At 35.4% G+C, this 19900-nt stretch overlaps 1 protein-coding gene across 1 annotated transcript in view; it reads left to right on the forward strand.

Annotated features, from left to right (window-relative positions):
• The window catches only part of LOC149780507 (putative NADPH-dependent quinone oxidoreductase VAT1L), a 42970-nt gene extending 38312 nt beyond the window's left edge, over nucleotides 1–4658 (forward strand). Inside the window, exon 10 of the mRNA XM_089937504.1 lies at nucleotides 212–4658. The gene's annotated coding sequence lies outside the window, so the exon portion shown is untranslated. The remainder of the gene's footprint in view (nucleotides 1–211) is intronic.
• Nucleotides 4659–19900: the final 15242 nt, after the last annotated feature.

Raw genomic sequence — 19900 nt, forward strand, 5'->3', positions numbered from 1 at the left:
ATTTTTGGTATTAATTTTGTTTGCATATCATTTTTGTGGGAAAAAAATTAAATATATTTTGACAATTTGCAAATAATTTACAAAAAACCATGCTCTAAAAATTCCAGGGTTTGAATTCTATGAAACAGTTACTATAGAGCACGTTTTTCCAGTTTCATAAACACCAATTTTTGTGAAACTTGCTGAAAACCTGTCTATTCCTTCATTTCAGATATTATGCTGTTCTTCCCAGCATCAGAAGAGTCCCCGTGTGTACATGCATTTATCCAGTGGCCTCAATGACCTTGCTTGAAGCAGAAGAGATAGTCCTCTTTTTTGCTCTTTGCCTGTTGGTGCACTCTGTCCCCAGTTGCTGCGCTCATCAATGCAATCAGCCATTTTTCTTTTCCTTCTAAACAAAATATAAAAATGGTTTATATTGAAATTATGGTAACATATTGCAACATACCAGTGTTTTCTGCTCATTGCAATTTTTAGAAATTTTACATGCAGAATTGTTATCAGTAACATATATGTATTGCTGGGGTTGTAACAAGTCACTGATTTTGCTTCATCAAAAGTTTCAGCACGTGTAAAGTAATAAAATACACTTACTCTTACATATTGTTTTTACAAAATTAGCTCCACCTGTAACCAGAAATAGCACTATATTCTTTAATATTTGATAAAATTAGATATAGTGTAATGTAATAATTAAAATGTGACAATTTTAGCTTTAGGTCTGTTGTACTGTTGTACACTGTATGCTGGTTAACCTAAACAGTATTCTAATTTCATTACAGATATGTGTACATTCTTTTTTCAAAATCAAAATATTGACAATTTTACAAAATATTATCATACTTTCTGATCCAGGACTAATGTTTATTGAATTCAGTGGCATCAAAACTTGAATGACTGTGACCATGCACTCCATGTTATTTGGCAATCATAAATATGAGTCAGTATAGTAGTTACTAATTATAATTGAAATCATGCTCTCTTGAATAGGATTAATATCATATCTACATATATTCCCAAAAATGGGATCCAAGATCTCATCCATGTTACAAGAGGAACCACAATAGCCATGACCTCATCTGTTACAAGAGGAACCAAAATAGCCATGACCTCATCCATGTTACAAGAGGAACTAAAATAGCCATGACCTCAGCCATGTTACAAGAGGAACCAAAATAGCCATGACCTCATCCATGTTACAAGAGGAACTAAAATAGCCATGACCTCAGCCATGTTACAAGAGGAACCCCAATAGCCATGACCTCTGCCATGTTACAAGAGGAACCCCAATAACTATGACTGTTTTGCTGTTACAAGAGGAACCACAATAGCCATGACCTCATCTGTGTCATATACTGAAGTACTTTCCATGAAAATTCCACACTTTTGAACAAATGATTCCAGGTTTTATATTTGGGTCTCATCTCATGTATGAAATAATTCCAGTGATGTTCTTTCTTACATTAAACTCAGAGCTTTAATTACATTTTGTGTTGATGTGACATTAATAAATAAAATTTAATTAAAAAAATAAAATAATGATTGCTATTATTCAGGAACCAAACTATAGTTAATTAAACTTGCAGCCTAGAAATGATTTGCACAGAAAATAGGGTTTGTGTAAAAATCCACCAAATCAAGTTAATAATTTATCTATGACTTTGGACTGATAATTAGATTACTAATATATGATGGTTATAAGTACAAAATACTTTTAAAAAAGTTACATTGTTTGAAAAAAAATCTCATTATTGCACTTTTATTACTTATATTGGCTGAAATAAAGTACATTAAACTTTATGTATTTTTCTGGATTTTGGAGTTTTGGTTGTTGAAGGCTTTACCAGTATAACTGGTGGAGGAAGAACCTGTGAAATTGCTGGTAAAGAACCAAACATTTTGTTGGACGTGCATGCTGATAATCATGAAACTGAGTTTCTTCATCTCAAAAGAAATGTTGCCACCTGGAAATCTCTCCTTACAATAAAGTACTTCAGTATAACACCATTCCTTTTCTGAGACGGGTATTGTCATATATCCAATTTCATTATGAATTAGTCAAATTATGCGTGTAACATACTTCATTATAAGGCAGCCTCACTTAAAAGCTGTATGCTCCACAGTTCCCATGGATAGTTTTATAACAACTGTTAGCTATACCAATAATACTGAAATATAACATGAATAAATTATTGACTGACTTTGATGCAATGTTTAATATAGGAGTTTGTCCAAAATTGCCATCCACTTTTACCAATTACTGTTTGGTTTTGAAGTAGAAAAAACTTTAGGTAAAAGAGAAATTGAATCAATGTTTAGATCATTCTTCCATTTTCTGTGTGCTAAAAAAGCTTAATATTGTATGATAAAGCTTTCTGTGTGAAACTAAAAGGGTTAAACAAAATTTGTTTTTATAGATTCATGGAGAATGACGAATTAAAGAAAGTGAAAACTTATTGACAATCTGGTAATTATTGCTGACATGCATGGTGCATTTCCAAAATTTAAACATTTATTTGTTCATTACATCATATCTGTATATCCAAGTACTGGGTTTAATTAGTCACTGGTAAGCAGTTGTGTTCATTTAGCTATAGCATTGGATTGCTAACAGGCCCTCTTGGTAAGCATTTGTGTTCATGTAGCTATGACAAGATTGCTAACAGATTACATTAGTAAGCAGTGGTGTTCATGTAGCTATGACAAGATTGCTAACAGATTACACTGGTAAGCAGTGGTGTTCATGTAGGTATGACAAGACTGCTAACAGATTACATTAGTAAGCAGTTGTGTTCATGAAACTGTGACAAGACTGATTACACTAATAAGCAGTGTTGTTTATGAAGCTATGACATAGGATTTCAGACAGAGTGCACTGGTATGTTTCAATGCTACAGTTTGATCATTAATGTCTAATTAAATATACAATGTGTATCTTGTGTTACATTGATAAACATGATGTACTACAGGTGTAATATCCATGGAAGATTAAATATGTTGGAGAGCCCTCCAGTTTCTCCTGACCCCACCAGAGCCTTTCAATTTCTTCTGTCCCCACCAGAGCCCTGCAATTTTTCCTGACCCCCACCAAAGCCCTCCATTTTCTCCTGACCCCATCAAAGCCTTCCAATTTCTCCTGACTGCACCAGAGCCCTTCCAAATGTAATTGTTCCAACAATGGTTTTCTGTTTCTACTACATATGTGCTGTATTAAAGAATTTACATGCATTAGCCATTACTGTGTTTAATATTTTAATTGACAGTTTAAATTTTGTAGATAAAATCATATAAATTTATATCAAAACATATAGAGATATTGGTATAAAATACCTGGTTTTGAGCATCACTAAAATCACTAGCATACAATAGCTTGATCCTGTGTTTCTGGAGAGAAAAAACAAATTTAATGCAAATTATGAAATAATTACCAAAAATCTTTGTGCTTAACCTGTCATTATCATCAATTTATTAGGTATTTTAAGTTAATGCAGTGATTAAAAAAAAAAACATACTGATCCAGGTTGAAATGAACCTTTTCTTTCAAAGTCACCATTAACAGGCTGCCTGAAGAACCAAAGTCAGTGAGTACAAAGATTCATTGAGTTGATTTATTGAGATGATTTGTCTGTTGGTAATAAAATATGTTAAAAACAATACAAAAGTTTATGAAAAATGGTAAATCTATTTTGAATATTTACACTGTATCCTGGACAAATTTTATTTTCTAAAAGATCTATTTTATCTTCAATCATTGTTATAGATATCTATACATATTTGAACCATATCTGTACCCAAAAATTTAATATGGGCATCCCTATTTCTGTTATGTATAAAATGTTCTTGTTCATTCCAATCATGTTATGTAAAAGGTCAAGGCTTTTATTGATATTTTATAGTTTATCCCATCGTTGCTGTTGTAACCCTTTTACATGTAGACTTTAATTATAGAATAACATGGCAGTGATAAATATTAAAAATGTGTTTTTTATAACTGTATTTATTTGCTTCCTAGTCAAGTTCAACTGCAAACTTGTCAGATTCATATCTGCTGGCACATAACATGCCATCAGATCTGGGTTTATACAGTTTGTTAGGAATAATCAGTAGAACAAACAACATAGACCCTGATCTTCTGGTAGATTAAACAATGGCAGATTATGGTCTGTGTTGTTTGAAGTTGGACTTGACTTCTAATTGATTATATACAAAATGATTTAGCAATATTTTTTAAATACCAATTAATTAGATGATAATGAATTATATTTATATATGTTAAAGTTTCATTGTGATAAATCATATAATAAAGTTAAAATATATTTAGCTTCATGCAAATATAAAAGAAATATAAGATTTAGGTACAAAAAGATTTGATGACAAAGATATTATATGCATATCAGTTTATTTATCCCTCTACTGTCCCCCCAAAAAAGATGAAATTGTGTTATTTAATTACATTTTTTTATTTATATAGCCTTGTGCCTGTCTATAGTTATATCAATGTTCAGTATATTGATGTTATATATTATTATATTAAGTTTAAATTAATAGTATAAAATAGTTAATACTTACATTGAAATGAATAGTACAATAAAATATACATTATTTGCATGCATAATTTTGCTGATATGTGTCATTAATATTAAACGTATTAAATGTTGGTTATGACTTTGAGTCAGTTTTTTTCCTCCATGACCATTAATTAACATAGAAAACCCAACACCCTGACTTCCTTAATGCTTCAATTAATGCTCTGACATAAGTACATGTTGTTGTTGTTGTTTTAGGGTTTAATGCCATTTTTCAGCACAAGATAGGTTATACATGGTGGCCAGTATAAATGGTAGAGAAAGAACCTGGGAAAATCCCAGAAAGAACCACTAACTCACGAAAAGCTACTGGCAAGATTTCTCATATACCCACATTGGCTGAACCCAAGACTCAGCCCACGCAGACTTAGGTGAGATGGCAGTGATCCATAATGATGAGCACTTTTAACCACTTGGCCACTCAGGGCTTATCTTTACGTCAGATCTAGTTGAAAACAACATAGTCCCAGACTTGCCATCTCGAAATCGGACAGCAGATCTGAGTTTATGCCATTTGTCAGGATAATCAGTAGAACAAACAACATAGAACCGGAATGACTGGCTCATTTTGCAATGACAGATTGAACCCAATTCATGTATTAGACCTTTTTGTGAATTTAGTGACAAAACACAATTCAATTCACAAAACACATTATTGATGGGAAGAAAAACCAATTGCAGCATGTTCTAAACCTCGAAACATTCATCATTTCAGTATTACTAGATCCTGAAGTATTATTATAGCATGGCATATCAAAATCACCACAGCATTTAATAAGTATTATTATAGCATGGCATATCAAAATCACCACAGCATTTAATAAGTATTATCATAGCATGGCATATCAAAATCACCACAGCATTTAATAAATATTATTATAGCATGGCATATCAAAATCACCACAGCATTTAATAAGTATTATTAGAAGACTGCATAAACATCAATACAGCATGATACATTAACATTATTATAGTATGGCGCATCAACAGCACTAGAATACCATGCACACTATTATCACATAAGTTTTAAATTTTAGTAATTATTGTTAACAGACACATTTATACATAAACCAGAGAAAACATGAGCAATGTGTTATCTATGACTCTGCATAAACATAACAATAATTAAGAAAGAGAATGGAAGGGATTTTGAGTAATGTCTCTCTTTTTAATGTGATTTGGGTGGCTATGAAAAGGATCATTGGGGTTCTTAATAAAAAAAAAAGTTAACACAAACCAGACCATTTCATAGTTCTTCTCTGCAAACTTCTCACCAGATCTGTGACTCGATGCCTTGACATCTACTAGAAAGCCTGGCAATGATTTTATTTGTGAACACCTTTGAGACCTTTAGCTATGATAAACTATCAGACCTTTGAGGTAACCACTTTGGATCAAAGATTTAAAAAGATTTTATATGTTTATATTTCTTATTGATAAGGATGTAATTGTTTAGATTTCGGTGGCCAGGTTTCCATTCATTCCATTTCATTTGGCATAAAATTTATTTCATAAAACCTGGTGTGTACTCCTTTCCTCAGGCATTAAACCTAATGGCTCGTTTCCTTTGCTATTTTGGAGATTTTCATGATATTTGCCAGGGATATATTTGTGTCCATTTCATGTATGCAAGAAAATTGTAATGCATTTGTTGTGTTTCATGCTATTATTACACTTGTATATTTGTCAGGTAACCAGCCTATTAGAATCAAATCCTTTGCAAGTTGTTTTCTCTCTCTCTATTATTGTTTAATTAAGAATAAGGTAAAATGAAGAAAAAAATATATTTAGTTTTAGATAGGAATTATTAAATTTCTTGATATAGGAGGTAGGGGCTAGAACATTTTTAGCACATGAGTGTGCCAGGTGGGCTGGTAAATACACCCCTAGTGGGTGTGATATATCCCTCTGCGTTCTGCCCCCGGAGTGACTTTACTTTGATCCACTTCAAATCTCCTTAAGAATATTGTATATCTTTCTAGACAATTTTGGGACCTTTTAGTAATGTCTATTTGTGTGTGTACGCCAAGATCATATGATCATGCCACACTTGTATACCTTTCAATGCATAATACACTGTATGTAGAAAATGAATACTTGGGTAAATAGTTGCTGGAAGTGATGGTCAGTGCTTTCTGTTTTCCACATAGATTGTCTAGTTTTCTTTAGAATAGGTGAAACAACTGTTGTTGTTGCTGTGTTGAATACCAATACTACAGCACCCACACTAAACAATTAACACTCCATTTAATGTGATCATCACCCAATTATCCATCACATGGTTACATATCTACTATCTAAAACCCATATAATACCATGAATACGCCATTTCAATCGACCACACATTACCATCAACGTGCCGTTTGGAGTGACCAACATAAAGTTTGTATTTACCATCCAGCACCCAGATATCTGCTATTCCACACTCACACTTTATCATCAACATCCCACTGGAGCAACTAATAACCCATACTTGCTATCCATATGCTGTTTAAGTGACCAACACCTAGTTATGTAATAATCAGCACCCCTACATTTTCTACCAAAGAAAAGGGGTAGGAATATACACGAACTATACAAACAAACACATGAATATACAATCACTCAAGAGACAAGGGCATAATAGAAGAAAATAAAATCACACAAACATGCAACAATGTCACACAAAAATAAAAGGGTAAGTGTGTTCCCACTCATTATTCTCACAAACATACTAATATAATGTCACACAATAAGGTAACGGTAGTTAAGAAATTCAGTGTTTTTGTCTGCTTTCCACTATAGATAGTGTAGACCATTTTGTTTTAAGAAAATTTCAAATCAAGCTTTAACTCTGAACTTATTTTAGAAGTTTTGGTACTTTCAAAATTTGCATTTTGTATTGTTTTATATTCAAATCTAGTTGTTCAAAATAAAAATTTTTTTTTAATTTTCAGTTTCAATTTTCATTTTTAATTTTGTTTTTCAATTTTATTTTCACTTTTCATTATCAATTTTCATTTTCTAGTTTGGTTTTTCAACTTTCATTTTCAAATATGTTTTGTTTTTCATTTTTCATTTCCTTATTTTTATCTTCAATTTTCATTTTAAATTATGTTTCTCTCAATGTTCAATGTTCATTTTCAATTTTAGGGTGGTGATTTTGCTTTTGATATAATCTTTTGTGACAAAACAAATATTGAAGGAGAGAGAAAGCTAACAAAAAACTCTCTCTCTCTCTCTCTCTCTCTATGTATATATATATATATATATATATATATATATATATATATATATATATATGGGAAGGAGTGCTTATGTACACTTTACCCACAAGTAGATTTATGGTTAGGTGTTTGTTTATAGCCCAAGGGACAGCAAGACTGAGGAGACAGATAACTGAATCAAGAATGATAATGCAAGGTCAGCGTGTTTAGAGTTTGGCATCAGGGAAGAAATAATAACATACTCCATGATTGTTGCTGCAGGCCACTTTTAGTGACTTCAGTATAGACTATATATATAAATAAAACACAATTCAAGTCAAAAGATATACAAATGCATATCAAAGTTACTGCTATGATGGCATAGTTTCTCTATGCACACTTCATACATTCTTTAGCCTTACTTTACATACATAATGAAGCTCAAGTGCTTGAAATTTTGGGCTCCGACTGCCACACAATATAAATATCCCCATGAAAAATCAATAATGAAATACACAATAAGGAAGAACGACTGACTATTGAGCCAGGAGATTACATTAATAGACAGTAACAAAATTCATTATTGTTCATGAAATTTGATGCATTACATATGTCATATGCACACAAACATAGAAATACATGGAATTATTATTTAAATTTATATGAAAAAGGAAGCTGTGTAAGGGCGGAGGTGGGAATTAAATTCCACACAAAATATTTTACTGAAACCAGGATTTCGTCTCTGCTCCTCTGCAGTTCAGTTGAAAGTGATGCTAATTACAATTCAATTAGCTGTGTGCAGTTGCAAACCCTGACAAATGATTGGCCAATGAAGCCCATGTGACCACTATGGGGCACTTCAATTGGCCCTTCCGGGCTCAGCTTATTGTCATAGCAGAGTAAGGTAAAAAGTAGACCCAACCTCATTGCACCACCCATAAATGTGCTTACACAGGCGTAAGTAGTTTTATGGTTAGGTGTTTGTTTATAGCCCGAGGGACAGCAAGACTGAGGAGACAGATAATTAAATCAAGAATGACACTGCAAGGTGAGCGTTGTTAGAGTTCAGCATCAGGGAAGAAATATAACATACGAATCCATGATTGTTGCTGCAGGCCACTTTTAGTGACTTCAGTATAGATTATATATAGAAACAAAACATAATTCAAGTCAAAAGATATACAAATGCATATCAAAGTTACTGCTATAATGGCATAGCTTCTCTATGCACACTTCATACAGTCTTTAGCCTGGCTTTTTATGGTTTAAGTTTTCGTTTTTTGTGAACGATATAGACATTACACCGTTCAGGTATCTTGGACAAGGGGTACTACATAGATGATTGCTAATTGAAAGAAAACCCAACTCATCCCTTACAATTACTCTTCTTGTGTGATAGTATATCAGTGTATTTGTGGATATAGTGTGTGTAACCAACAGTGTTGTTTAGAACGTTGGAGACATCATCAAAGAAAAGAAAAAGATAATAAAAGAGATCTGGTTAGCATTGGAAAAACAAAACTATAAATTGGAAGATAAGATTAAATACTTTACTTGACTGAGTTACAATGAATAACTAAGTAAAAAGATATAGAAAGCATCCTCGATCGAAGAACACGGAAAGTGGGAAAACATCAACTCAAAGAGGTGAAAGTTCGTTGGAAAAGATATCCACCGAGTTTCGATTCTTGGACTGTAGCCTAACAAGTCATCGACTATAAAAGTAAAAGTTACCAACATGCCGTTAAACACTACAACATCAATCCAAGAAGTACGAAAACAGCAGCAACAACAACCACTTTGGATACAGTATTGAGAACGTGACCCCAAATATTGTGTGATCTGAGTAGCAATTGAAAATTTGAATTTGCAACAAGGAGTTGCACAGTTGTGGACTTTTTTTTTACTGGGCTCTTGTACTGGCTATTTTCTTTCGAATCCTTTGCTGAAATATACCGAGAGTTAAAACAATGTAAACTTGCCGCCAACGCCAGTCACCACTCTTCCAGTTACAGCGGCGGTCCTTTTCCAGAACCCACCTTGGAAAATATCCTTTGACAACAAGCGACTTTTCAGAAGCCAGAACCATCGCAAGATTAATAACCAATATTATTTAACATTATCCAGTAACAGTTATATATATGTGGGTCTCATTAAGTACACTGTATGAAGTTTCATGGCCAAATTACCTCAGTCCATACAACTGGATCACAAAGCTCACAGGTTTGGTAGTTTATCCCACTCGGGTCAAGAATGCGGATGGAGATTAAACCACTTTCCAAGTCAAAATATTTAAAGAACAAGTCCATGAACACTTAGACAAAATGTGATCATTTACATGAAACTTCCCCAGCTAATCCTCAATTGAATATACATGCCATGGAAATTTCTACAGGATATTATTTTATCTATACGATTGCAGCTAGTTTCAACGATCGATTTGGCAAAGCATTGGAGAAGAACTCGCCAATGTGTACAGATCAAATACCGTATTGTTTATCATAGTCTAAAAATGAATTATTCCGACTCCACAACGCTGTAAGATTTTCTCCCAGTCTGTTTGCTCTTCAGTGTAAAAAAAACGAACATAACACTGCATTTAAACCATATTCACAACAACGATAGATTCGATAAGTACTTTTGCAACTCTATCGAATTAAACGAAGGACTGGATTTGATGCTTTATTTACTGGAATGTCGTGGAGAACAACGTTGTAGAAGGAACGGCTGTTCCGTTTCTGAGTCATCCTTCCAAAGTGTACTCTGCCATAACTGCTTACGATGAAGGAGGAAAAAAGTATCACGTTCGCCGAACATTTTTATACCCCGTTATGTTCCTGTCAGTAAATAATATTTTGAGAGTGTCAGTGTTAGTATAAAATGAGATCTTGGACAAAGTGTTCTATTTTCGAAAAAAAAGTCACCGTGTAACGACATTTCCGAAAACTATCCTCGAGTTTATTGTAACAGATGTATCGTGTATACGAAGGAGTCGCTCGACAACGAGGACGATGCTTAGGAGATATGTTAAAATCAGCTTTTCGTACGATCTCCACAATTATAAACTGATCATGACTCGAGGATAGCTTGCTTTCAAAGATGCATGTTTGATGCAATGTAGAGAATTTCTGCAAAACGTACTCGTCGACCAATAAAATCATAAACAAGCCTTGAAGAAAGCAGGGACACATTTGTTGATTCAAACAGGAAAATACCCGCAATTGCGCCGAGAAATCCCTGTAAATTCCCTTCACACTTCAGGCAAAGACATTGATTCGTCCTGTACGCCACAGTAAGGATAAGGCACAAAGAGAAGTCGAAGGCCCACCAGACCATATAAACAAAAAAGAATCAGAAAAGAAGAACAGATGTCACAGATTTAGTCGTTCACAGATTGCTAAAAATAATACACTGTGACTTTTGCGAAAGTTCCATTTCAGAACTGGATATGTTTGCCACGCCACCGACGACGATGACGATGCAAGAATCACATTGGGTAGAATTTTATCCTGTATCATCTTTTTGACCACTTCAGCACACATCAAATTTGAAATCAAAGGACAAACTGAGGATTACATTGATCTGAATACATTTACTTTTACATTAAAATCAAAGTTCTCACAACGGACAAAACAAATCCAGGGGAATATTCAAGAGTAGCTTCAGTCAATAATGGCATGTATGGATTTGTACTTAATTAACAAACTGCTCAGCAGCAGCACAAATACTTATCTTTACCAAAGGTACCTGAAAAATCTCTTTACGTACCTAAGAGAAGCAAAGAACACGCATCTTAATACTTCATTGGTGTGGAAACCAGAGGCGTAGGGGGGGGGGCAGGGGGGTACATATGTCCCTGGGCGCCAAGGTACAGGGGCGCCAAAATGAGGCTTACAACGTTACATTATAATAAGTAAACAAGGGTAATATTAAAAAATGTGATTAAACGGGAAGGGGGCTGGGGCGCCAATTTTATAGTTCGTCCCCGGGCGCTAAATATCATAGCTACGCCTCTGGTGGAAACCGAACAATTCAGACAAGTTTAATGGCAGCTTTAATTGCAGACGATGATGCAGACCATATTAATGAATTTAACGACCGCCAAGAGAAAATCAAACAGGTACGTTGTTTAGAGATTGATTGTTTGAATTTGGACATGAGGTTGCAAGACAAGTATTTGCTTAATGGAGTATATGTACGCCAGAGACTGAAATGAGGTAGTACCTTGATCCATTTGATGGCTAATGCTAACGAGAACAAAAGGAACATCGAAGAAGCCAGACTCTACGTGTGAAGTGGGGAAGTCTTACCTAACGTGGAAAATGACTGCATGCAAACTCTGAGCAGAACTAGAGCTAACTATCCTCTAAGACGAGCGGCAGTCTAAACCTTCACCAATGCCTCTTGACTCCGACCAAAGACCTAAAACAATGTTTTCCTAGGTCACTTGCTAAAACGTTTTGATCATCTGAATTGTCAGCAATGCAGCCCAAACGAAATGTTTTTGAGTTCCACCACTTCAACGTGTCGAAGACAGAACTCACACAGACGCGGTTTACTAGACCCTTTGAACCTAACTCGGTCCAGAAAAAAGACTTCTTGAGATCTGACTTGATTTTGTTTTGAGGCCACATGACGCAGGACAGTTAGCAACGAACAGTGGTGTGGCATTTCGTACATAAATTAAGCAAAAGTATATGCCGTACGGGGCTTTGATTTCACTTCAGACCAATGCATCGATGATAGAGATTTCAAATTGAGTCAACTTCGTGTGGAACTTCAGTTTGTACTAGATCTGGCGTGCACAGTGAACGTCATCTTATATGCAGAATTCGATAATTTTCTAGAAATCAACAGTCTGAGAGAAGTTGTCCTAGACTATTAAAAGATGGAGTCAATGGAGAGAAGCGAAGAGGATGTTTTCCATCCAGCAAAATTGTAGCAGTTACAGATCATAAGTGAAGAAGACAAACATACATTCATAATGTTCAGATGGCCAAGAACAACACTTAGTCTCTGGTTTCGCTCGCCACTAGGCTGAAAGAATTCATCATCGACTCGTTGACGAAACTTTTTACTTAGCGAAAATAATACTAAGTCAGACCTTTGTTCATCTAAAATATGTTCGGCGCTTCTTTGATGAAGTGAAAGAGCGTCATCCAAACCGAGGATTCTGGAGAGTGTCATGAACTATTTTAAATTACCTAAGCAACATATTATTTCGCTGTTGGAAGATGAAGTTGCAGAGGAAAACAAGGAGAAAGAAAATAAAAAAGAGATCGCGAAGGAAGACGATTTGTTCCGACAACAATAAATATCATGTTAGAGTGTCACAGATGAGTCCCTGCTGAGTTACCAGTTCTGTGGTGAAGACTAAGTGAGTATCTCAACAGGGCAGGAGCCCCCCTCCCATCGTAAAGATTGGGATTGAAAAATAGAGCAGTAATGGTGGAAGCCCTTGATCAAATGAAGATTGAGATATCGATACGCCGCATAATAACGACCACATATTCTCTCAAAATGAGGATTGGACAAATGAGGCAAATTGTCCTCACTCTTCCCTACCTGTCTACCTGGGCTGGAGATGGATGGAGTTGAAGGTGTGATGCATGAGAAGCTAAGTCTGGGAGATGCGGATACCCAAAATCTGATAGACGTCTATGTCTGTTAACAACCAACTTAAATTTAAATTATTCTTGTGTAATAATTGTGCGTATATAAACACTACCACCTCTTTTGCACCAGCCTGTGATAATTCTTGAGCAAAAGAAATAATTGAAATTTTCTCTAAATTGTATTAGAAGTAATTTTTCATTAAATTATATTGAAAGTAATTTTCCACTAAAATATATTGAGATTAATTTTATTTATTTCTGTATTACAACTATATACTATTTTAATAAAGATTGCGCCCTTACAAGCAAGTACAACCCATCACCTTGTACTATACGTTTCTCTTGTATCCCAAAGTCAGCAAAATTTACACTCGGTAAGTTGTGTAAGTTAACTAGCGGATTCCTAACATTCTCTTTGATTGAGTAAGTTATAAGATTCATTCGTTTTCTGAAACGAATAAGCTGATGCGGCAGAATTGCCTGTATGATGACGTAGTCAAACACAGTTGGTTTCAGTAAGAAGAGACAGGAGTCTCGTTTTGATTCGAGACGAACGAACGCAAGAAAACTAGACGTGTGTCCACATTTGGCCATGCGATTATTTTCAAAATTGCGTATACATTGAGAGCAGGTTTGCGCAAAATTAGTTGGAAAGTACTCAAAAAGTTGGTGTTGGATAGTAGATCACTAAGTATTGGATAGTATATAACTATTTCACATTCTATTTGTAAAGACAAATGGAAAATCCTCATATTAAAAATTAACATTGCATTTCCCGTTTAGCCCGATATATTTACACAATGTTAAAGTCCAACTATCCCCATACCTTCCAATATTGTATACCTATGATGTAATGTCGATTCCTCGTAGAGCCCCACAATACTGAGGTCAATCACTTCTAACGCTTATACCATATAACCCCATTTGCGGTCAACCATTGCTAATAATGCAACAAGGTACCCTCCATATTAATTTTCTGTTTGTCCCTATAAATTTTTAGTTATATTTAACACTGAAGTGGCATATACATGTATTACTAATTGCTTCTGCAATACAAAATATTAATAGGTTATAAGATGTTCAGATTAGACGCCATCCTTAAGCAATGTTCAAACACCTTGTTTTGTTGTGTGTGTGTGTGTGTGCGCGCGCGCGCGCGCCTTTCCCGCAACTAAATAGCCATGTACGTTCAGTAGCATTGTAGCAACAGGTAAACAGATATTGAATTAGATTTCTTTCAGAATTGTAACCCGTTTTTTTTTTAATTTAATCCTGGAAAGTAACATACAGTGACCCAGTTTTCGTACACGACAACTGGCAATCCCAAATGAATACAGAGTATAATATTAATGACAGAATATTTAGTGATGTAGAATTTAGGGCCAGGAATGAAAGGATGATCTCAGTTTACAAACAAATTTAAATAAACCATAGAAGAAAAAAAATCACAGCGACCTGGTTTTCGTGTGCAAGCAAAGTCTATCATATGATGCTCCATATGTATGTATGTATGTATGTATGTATGTATGTATGTATGTATGTAATACATTTGTGGTAAGCGCATTTGTTCATAGTTCTCCATTTTAAGGATTTCTTAGATTTTTGTGATTACTTGTTTGATTATGGGAGGTCGGTGCTGAGGAGATAGTCCTCAGACCAAACAATTAACTAATTACTAGGATCAAACGTGAACGAGTGAAATGTTAGTGAGGTTTCATGATGTCATGGTTTACTTTTGGTGAATTCAGGTTAGAGCCGCATGAGTGTTCCTGTCGCTCAGTAGCCCCTATTAAAATCTAATTGTGTAAATTGATTGTATGACTCCAGGTGCAGTATTTATGATTGGAGACTGGTAAATTATACAATGAAAAAAACGAGAAGGGAATGTTCCGTCGTCGGCAGGCGCCGTTTATGGTTGCTATGGTGGCAAATATGGTGTAGAGTTATAGGTGAAATGTGGTTTAAGACCATTATTTGACTGACCTAAGGTGGCGAAGTAAAAATAGTTCTGTATTAGGTGGTTGAATTGTATAGTTTCACAGCGTGAAATACTTGGGGTACGTTACGGAAAGTTAATGATGAGAAACCATGCAGTTGTGAGGTTGATAGACAATTAGAAAGTTGTGAAATCGGTATTATTATGTATTAATTATAATAAAATTATTTATTGTTGGTATTTCCAAGTTTACAACAGTTGTTGTATGCGAGTCTTTGGAATCAATGGAAACCTGACTTATAGCGGGATTCATTCTTGAGTTGATATCGCTTGGTCAAAAAAAACTCTGGCTTGTTACAGTATGTATGTATGTATGTATGTATGTATGTATGTATGTATGTATATATGTATGAAATTTATAGCGTGTCTGCATATTGATGGCTATACGATGACAACTAAAATTTAAAATTTAAAATTTACATTCTAAAAACGTAAATATATAATTAAACAAACCCAAACAAAACAATAACAACAAAAAAAAACCCCTACTAAACATAGGAAATAAGTCAAATGAACCCATGTTTGGTCAACGATTGAAGACTGACAACCGAACAAAGAAGACTGCAACAACCGACTAGAGATGACCGACCTGAGATCAGAATGGTAAGGTTCACAGTTTTGCAAGATTTCAATGTGAGGTGGTAAGAAATGCCAAGTGTTTGCTATATCATTTGTTTTTATCAACATATATGTATAATTTATTTTTACTGATGTCCGAACTCAGTCAATATTAATGACATTTTCTCTTTATATCAATTAATTTATATCGGGATGCCACGGTAGCTTAGTTTGTAGACCGTCTGAATCGTTAATTCAAGTGTTGCAAGTTCGATACCCGCCCAGTCCATGCTGGGTAGGCTGCTTCAAAGTACCCTTGGGAAAGGCACCTAACTGTCATTTCCTATGTATGATATAGACATTAATACGTTAAAGTGCCGATCAAACCAACCACCCCATCCCACCCACCCCCAAAAAATAATTATCGAAGTTAAATGGATGGGAGTTTGCATCTACAATGTTGGAGATTTCTTGATTCTTAAGTTAAACCCTTGGGTAGAAATTTCACCTTCCTCATTTTCATTACAAGGCTGAGTGAAGAAAAGGATAAAAGTCCACGCATACGGCTTAAATGGCTTTATACTGTGAAGTTTATGAAGTGGTCTACGCAATCCCTATAATACTAAAATCGATACTCTAAACAAAGGGCCAACTTTTAATGCCCTTTCGACTTAATCCCATGAAAAGACGCCTATTCAATGTCTTGATGAGGTTCCAACACCAGAACTGAACCACCCTTGATTAAGAAAACAACAAAACTAACATGAAAATGCTACCTAGGTAAACAATGTGTTGATATTTTTACTCCCATCGATGTGTCCCCGCTGTTGTATTACACCCAATTTTTAAAACAGTTGTTTTAACCTTTCACCTAATGCTAATGTCCCCAATCTTTTAAATTGATTTTTCCAATGTTTTCTCTAAAGTGGCTATCAATCTATGTTAAATGTCCGACTATCTGTGATTTTGTTATTTCAACCCCTTGCAACTATCGGTATCCCGGGAAAACAGCCTTTTGTGTGTGCCTTTTTCCTTACTTCTGTTCAGTTTAGCTCCTCTATGTGTTTTTCACACATTTCAAAATAAGTTGTGTAAGTACTTTTTTTTTAATTGACATCTTACACATCATCCCTTAATACCCTTTTAACACGCATTCTTTCGTAGCAGTGCATACATTTTTCACTTTCTTGAGTAAATATGTCTCTTGAATCCCTGGTTTATTTATCAAAGGGGAGATTTGTGTCCATCGTTGCACCTTAATCATCTCTGTGACTAGTACTGGTTGCCTGATTGGGACTAGTAGGCCTACTGGTTGCCAAATTGACATTTATGGTTCAGTAGTATTATTTGTTTGTGTCACATTATTAAATAACCCCCCATATCCTGTCTTGATTTTCCAACTTAACATACTTAAAAAAAAAACAACATCGCCCTCCCAGTGATCAGATATGATTATAGGAGCCATTATTTTACACTCTTCCCAGATATTTTAATTAGTCTACCATCAGATTTTTGTTAAAAAAAGTGTGCTGACTTTAATTTTCAAGTATTTGCGAGTAGAATACTATTGATCATCGTTAATTTTGAGTCCTTCCCCCCCCCCCCCACCCGTTCCCCCGTTCTCTGTATTCGTCAATATGTTACAGCGGAAATGCTTTCCAACTACCAGTTAGCTAAAACCATCTGATAGAATCTCAGTATCATTAACATCTATTTGTTGGATGAATTCAATTTTTTTGTCTTCCTACATGGGATTTTCATGTAATTGTAATTTTTCGGGCTGCTTCAAAGGGGTCGTCCACATATGACGAAATGCAGTCTTTGGCATTTTGACCCCTCTCCCCCTCGTCACACTTCGTCACAAAAGCCCAGACCCCCACTATATGACGTAATAAAAAAAGAAATGTAAATTAAACACAGCAATCACTTTAATTCTTACTATCATTAAAGTTTCAACAAATCCACAAAAATCGTAAAGGTTTCAAATCTTAAGTATTTGTAAATGAATTACTTCTTTTCATAGTTATCATTATCTCAAGTCAAAGTATGATGCTCTTCCACTGAACGAACAAGAAATCCATTAGTTTTTCCTGATTAACAGCGTTTATTGGAAGGGATTTTCACTCCAAATCAAGCTCCTCCTCGTCAATCCAATCCACACTTTCTCCATTCTCCGCATTTGCTAGTATGACCATCATTTCGCGTTGCCTTTTAGCAGTGACTCTCACTGGTCTGATGCGTTTCGATGGAATTGATATTTGTTTGTGAAGGACTGAGTGACAGCGCAGCATGACCAGAGAGCTAAAGATCGTAGGGAATTGTCCGAAATGTGTTTGCTGACCGAAGTAGAATGTCTTCCGTTCTGAGACTCTGAGTTGCAAATAAGTTTGGAAATTCATGCAAGGCTCCATCTGTTGCTCGTTCTGGAACTTTAAGCCCTTCACATGTTTGAACAAGGCGTAAAGGAGGAGAAAGAAATCTGAAGTATGAGCTTCGTGCTTTCGAACAGCACATGTTGTCGTCACACTTCACAATCTGAAGCAAGTATTGGCTTGATGGGATATAGGTGTCACACCAGTTTTGATCTCTACACCATATATCCTGTTCCATGAGCTCTAAATTTAATGGATCCATATACTCAGCAATGGTTGGGTAATTGTCTGCAGTCAACTGTGACCATATTTCGGCTAACATTTTTTCCGTCAAATTCAAAGTTTTTCTTCTCTAGCTCAATGTCAATTGTCTTACCTCGTTCATCTAAATGGCTGCCACAGTTGTCATGAGGTAATATTAATCCACTCAGTTCCCTGCTCAGTGGCGCCATCTTTCTCTCCACTCTGTTAAAAGTACTTCGTCCAGGAGCATTTGTTGCAAGATCATGTCAAAATCATGTTTCAAGAAATGGTGGATTGCATCCTTAATGACTATTTGATACCATTGGTTTTCATCTGGCCCACCTTCGACAGTAAACACGAGAATCGGCTTGACCAATTTATCAATACTAGTCCCAGTTATTGTATCGAACTCTGTCAGACACAGCAACTTTTCAAAGTCAAGTCTATGACTGAGTGCTGTTGATGCGGAGTGTTTTCCAGATCGGATGGATATAAACGTTAGGCCAGAAAAGCCAACAGCGTCTCTGTTTCCAAGAGCGTTGCGATGGATCTCAATTCCGGCATACACCGAGGGTATAAGCTTGTGGCGGGCAGCAACTACCCCGTCATGGACAGGAAGGCTTACTTTTTACTCAAAGTGCATTAGCAGTGGACTCTGCTTATAAGCAGCGACCAGACCAATTGGGACGCAACATTTATCGTCCTGGCTGATACAACAAACCTCATCTGGTCCAAGCATGGAGGACAGTTCTTCCAAATGTCTTATTGTAGCTGTGCAAACACTGGCCATCACTATGTTCAGTGTGATAATCATTTTGCGCTCTAATTAACTTTACTGGGACAGTGGTTACATGACACTTACCTTCTGATGACGAACTACGCTTAGGAACTAGACGAAGGTATAGTTCACTTTGACTTATATTGAAGCCATCTTTTTTAAATGCTCTGTTAATTGATCTAAGTTCTTTTTATATATATACTTCTGTAGACTTCGGACTGTCTTTTTTTCACGAGAAGCATTGCGATATCCAGCAGAGTTTGCAAAAGCTATGGTTGCTCCTCTTCGATTTTTGGTTGACCACATCTGGCCCTGATATTCAGTTTTGTGCGCAGTTCAGGATTATCTTCCAATAAAGCATTAAGTTTTGATTTTTTCAAATCCCTTGCTTTCTGGGATCTTCTTTGATCATCAATCTTCCTTTTTAGTTTCTTTTCCAACTCTAAGTTCTGCTCATTTGAGCAGTCCTTGTTTCTGCCGATTATACAAACCAACTATGTCAGAATTTATGACATCAATTTGAGACTTCAAATGTAATTGAACAGTAACATTTCTCGGGAGTAGCCA

Source organism: Sinohyriopsis cumingii, chromosome 16 (assembly GCF_028554795.1).
Source record: "Sinohyriopsis cumingii isolate HCF-2022 chromosome 16, ASM2855479v2, whole genome shotgun sequence".
Classification (NCBI taxonomy): Eukaryota; Metazoa; Mollusca; class Bivalvia; order Unionida; family Unionidae; genus Sinohyriopsis; species Sinohyriopsis cumingii.